The following is a 5,030-nucleotide window of genomic DNA, read 5'->3' as shown; positions in this document are numbered from 1 at the left end:
AACCTAACCAAGGAAGTAAAGGATCTCTACAATGAGAACTTTAAAACACTCAAGCAAGAAATTGCAGAAGACACTAGCAAAGGGAAAAACATCCCTTGTTCCTGGATTGGAAGAATCAATATTGTGAAAATGGCAATCTTACCAAAAGCAATCTATACATTTAATGCAATCCCCATCAAAATCCCAAAGTCATTCTTCATGGAAATAGAAAAAAGGAATCCCAAAATTCATTGGGAATCGCAAAAAACCTCGAATATCTAAAATAATTCTGAGCAACAACAATAAGGCTGGTGGTATCACTATACCTGATTTTAACCTATAGTACAGAGCCATAGTAACAAAAACAGTGTGGTACTGGCACAAAAGCAGACATGTAGATCAATGGAACAGAATAGAGGAACCAGATGTATGTCCAGGTAGCTATAGCCACCTGATATTCAATAAAAGTGCCAAAAATACTCATTGGAGAAAAGAGAGCCTCTTCAGCAAATGGTGTTGGGAAAAGTGGATATGTATCTGTAGAAGGATGAAAATTCTATCTCTCCATGTACAAGAATTAAGTCCAAATGGATTAAAGACCTTAACATCAGACCGGAAACTTTGAAACTGCTAGAGGAAAAAGTAGGGGAAACCCTTCAACATATTGGTCTTGGCAAAGACTTTCTGAATACAACCCCAATTGCTCAGGCAATAAAACCACAGATTAACCACTGGGACCTAATGAAATTACAAAGATTTTGCACCGCAAAGGACACAGTGAAAAAAGCAAAGAGGCAACCTACAGAATGGGAAAAAATCTTCGCCAGCTATACATCTGATAGAGGATTAATATCTAGGATATACAAAGAACTCAAAAAGTTAAATAATAAGGAATCAAACAAGCCAATCAAAAAATGGGCTATGGAGCTAAATAGAGAGTTCTCAAAGGAAGAAATACGAATGGCATATAAGCATCTAAAAAAATGTTCTACGTCACTAGTCATCAGGGAAATGCAGATTAAAACTACATTGAGATTCCATCTCACTCCTGTCAGATTGGCCACCATCATGAAAACAAATGATCATAAATGTTGGCGGGGATGTGGAAAAAAAGGAACCCTTCTGCACTGCTGGTGGGAATGCAATCTGGTCCAGCCATTGTGGAAAACAGTGAGGAGGTTCCTAAAATAGCTAGAGATTGATCTACCATATGACCCCGCTATAGCACTCCTAGGCATATATCCAAAGGACTCATCTCATTTCCTTAGAAGTACGTGCTCAATCATGTTTATTGCTGCTCAATTTATAATAGCTAGGAAATGGAACCAGCCTAGATGTCCCTCAACAGATGAGTGGATAATAAAGATGTGGTACATTTATACAATGGAGTTCTACTCAGCGGTAAAGAAAAATGAAGTTATGAAATTTGCAGAAAAATGGATGGACCTGGAAAGTATTATACTAAGTCAGGTAACCCAGGCCCAGAAAGCCAAGCGCCACATGTTCTCTCTCATATGTGGATCCTAGCTACAGATGACTGGGCTTCTGTGTGAGAATGAAAATACTTAGTAGCAGAGGCCAGTAAGTTGAAAAGGAGACATAAAGGGTGGAGAAAGGAAGGGAGGAGGATACTTAATAGGTTGATATTGTATATATGTAATTACAATGATTGTAATGGGGAGGTAATATGATGGAGAATGAAATTTCAAAGGAGAAATTGGGGGGAGGGAGAGTATTACTATGGAATATTTTTTATAATCATGGAAAATGTTAATAAAAAATTGAGAAAAAAAAAGAAAAAGAGCCTTTTTGCCAAGATGGTGCCAAAAGCGAAGAAGGAAATTCCTGCCCCTCACAAAGCTGAAGCCAAAGCAAAGGCCCTGAAGGCCAAGAAGGCCGTGCTGAAAGGCGTCCACAGTCACAAAAAGAAAAAGATCTGCATGTCACCCACCTTTCAGCAACCCAAGACACTGTGCCTCCGGAGGCACCCTAAATACCCTCGGAAGAGCACCCCCAGGAGAAACAAGCTTGACTACTATGCTATCATCAAGTTCCCCCTGACCACTGAGTCAGCCATGAAGAAGATAGAGGTCACCCCTGGTATTCTTTGTGGACGTCAAGGCTAACAAGCACCAGATCAAACAGGCTTTGGAGAAACTCTATGATATCGATGTGGCCAAAGTCAACACCCTGATCAGGCCTGATGGAGAGAAGAAGGCCTATGTTTGGCTGGTTCCCAATTATGATGCTTTGTATGTTGCCAACAAAATTGGGATCATCTAAACTGGATCCAGCTGGTTAATTCTAAATACACCTTCTTTTTTTCATTATAAAAAAAAAGAAAAACAAAATAAAACAAAAAAAAATTGTGAGACTTATTCCCCTGCAATCTGGAATTCCTAACACTTTACCTTTAATGTCTTTGCTTTTAGCCCCGATCAGAATCGCCGCAGCGATTATAGTACAGATTTTGGCTTACAAAATTTCTACCACTTTGTTGTGCTTTTTTATTGAGTATATATATATTTTTTTATTGTTACTTATTTATTTGACAGAGAAAGAGGGAGGGAAAGAGAGAGAATGGTTGTGCCAGGGCTTCCAGCCACTGCTAATGAACTCCAGATTCGTGCGCCTCCTTGTGCATCTGGCTAACGTGGCTCATGGGGAATCGAACCTGGGTCCTTTGGCTTTGCAGGCAAACACCTTAACCACTAAGCAATCCCTCTAACCCATTTTATTTTTGTAGCCCAGGCTAGCTTCAAAGACATGTAAATAGGAATCTAGAAGAGAAGAAATAGGTAGAAAGGCTCCTTGGAAAAATGAAGACATCAAATTTCTGTAATATATGTCAAGTTTTGTCTTTTTTTTTTTTTTTTTTTTAAATGAGAGAGGAGAGAGCAAGACACAGAGAGTGAATTAGTGGACCAGGGCCTCTAGCCACTGCAATCAAACTCCAGATGGGTGTGCCACTTTGTGAACATGCATTACCTTATGCATATGCCTCACTTTCTGCATCTGGCTTAAGTGAGTTCTAGGGAGTTGAACCTGGGTCCTAGGCCCTTGGGTTTTGCAGGCAAATGCTTTAACCACTAAGCCATCTCTCCATCCCTCAAGGTGGTTATTTTATTCCCACATTTTATTCTTGGATTTTGGGACAATATCCTCCATTCTCACATCTTGGATGCATCCAATTCACCCTGTGCACTACCAATTCTCATCAGGATTTGTTTAACAAAAAAAAACACCTTTACATTAAAATCAGTTAAAAGAGTGAATAGAGTGACTGGAGAGATGGCTTAGCAATTAAGACACTTGCCTGCAAAGTCAAGAAGGACCCAGGTTCAATTCCTCAGCACCCATATAAGCCAGATGCAGAAGGTGGCACACAAGTCTGGAGTTTGTTTGCAGTGGCTGGAGGCCCTGATGTGCCCATTCTCTCTCTCAAATAAATAAAATACTTTTTTTGAAAGAGTGAATAGAATAAAAATTATTTTTTCAGCAGTCATCCAAGTTAAGAAGCCAAATACCATCTTCCTGGGTAAACATGGCTTGTTCTTCCCTTACTCCATCTTCACTCTTTTGGTGAAGTGTTGCTCAAAGATGTGGAGAATGAATAACAGAACATTTCAAGTGATCTCTGGCTTTCGCTTTTGCTTAATTTCTAAGTCATCTCACAGGGTACCCTGAAGTCCTGAATTAGGGCTCTGGTCTTCAAATCCAAACTGGACAGTGGAAGTATGTGTTTGAGCTTTCAACTCAAGATTTCTTTGTAAAAAGAAAGGAAAATCAAAATCTGCTGTTTGACACAATGCTGAAGCAAGGACCTGCGTGTTGATCATAGATGCTTACAGATGCTCACTGCTTGTTGCAGATGGAACTCACGTCCAAGGCCGTCTCAACAGAAGCTAGTTTCATAGATGCCTATAGAAATGGACAGCTATTGTTCCTTTAAATGCATGCAGTTGATTTTTCACGTGTTGCTATTCTGTGCTTTAATATTTAATGATATTTTTATTTCTGAGTAGCAGTGAGTTCAAGAACGTTCTGTTCTATCTAGGTATTTTCTTTTATTTACTTTGGTCTTCTGCCTTTATTTATTTATTTATTTGTTTATTTTATTTTGTTTACTTATTTTTGGTTTTTTGAGGTAGGGTTTCACTCTAGTTCAGGCTGACCTGGAATTCACTATATTGTCTCATGGTGGCCTTGAACTCAAGGCGGTCCTCCTACCTCTGTCTACTGTGTGCTGGGATTAAAGGCGTGCACCACCACGCCTGGCCTATCTTTCTTAAAGGAGCTTTTTGGGCAATCCTCGTTTATTAGGTCAGTGACTCTTATCTGTTACTTTTGGCTAAAGAGGTTATGGTGCACAATGTTTTGTTTTTTTGGTTTTTTTTTCCCCTGTGAATTGAACCACCCTGCATAGCTCACCCATGTTTCTGCCTGTATTTCAGCAATGTGATGCCTTCTGTCCACCAGAAAACTACTTCTGCACAAAATATTTATCAAAGGTATGATATTAGGAAAATTGCCTGTCTTTCTTTAATCAGTCCCGTCACCATTCTTATTCCTTGTTATCTTGCAGATTCTCAGTAAGGTTCTTTCCACCATTCCTTTGTACTAGACGGAAGATAAGCAGCAGGAATGATTAACAGCTACAAGAAAGAAAATGGGATGATACAGTAAAAATAAGGACTTCGTAGATACCAAGTATCATCTTTTTCTCTTCCTCACAATAAAGACTTTGATTTCATATGGTTTAATGTCTGTGAAAGATTTGAAATAATAATTTGCAAAACAACGAACAAACAAAAAAACCCACCTTACTGTCTGGAATTTACCTGTAGCTAGGTGTGTCCATATGCCTCAGTTCAACTAATTTCATGGGAATCACCCTTTTCTCAATCTCATGTCTAATAAAGACTTTTACAGCAGACACTTGAGCCCACCTTTACTGCTTTCAACTTATTTTTTTTTTTCCTGGCATGAGCATAAATGTGATGTCAGCCATGTTGTGCATATGAAGACAAAGTCTTCACACTAAGAAAGCT

The 5,030-nt window shown here is 39.0% G+C and overlaps 1 pseudogene; it reads left to right on the top strand.

Moving 5' to 3' along the window:
* The first annotated feature begins 1,796 nt into the window (after nucleotides 1-1,796).
* On the top strand, nucleotides 1,797-2,289 carry LOC105943607 (annotated as a pseudogene).
* The last annotated feature ends 2,741 nt before the right edge of the window (nucleotides 2,290-5,030 follow it).

Source organism: Jaculus jaculus, chromosome 18 (assembly GCF_020740685.1).
Source record: "Jaculus jaculus isolate mJacJac1 chromosome 18, mJacJac1.mat.Y.cur, whole genome shotgun sequence".
NCBI classification, from domain to species: domain Eukaryota; kingdom Metazoa; phylum Chordata; class Mammalia; order Rodentia; family Dipodidae; genus Jaculus; species Jaculus jaculus.
This window is presented reverse-complemented; position numbering and strand designations above follow the sequence as displayed.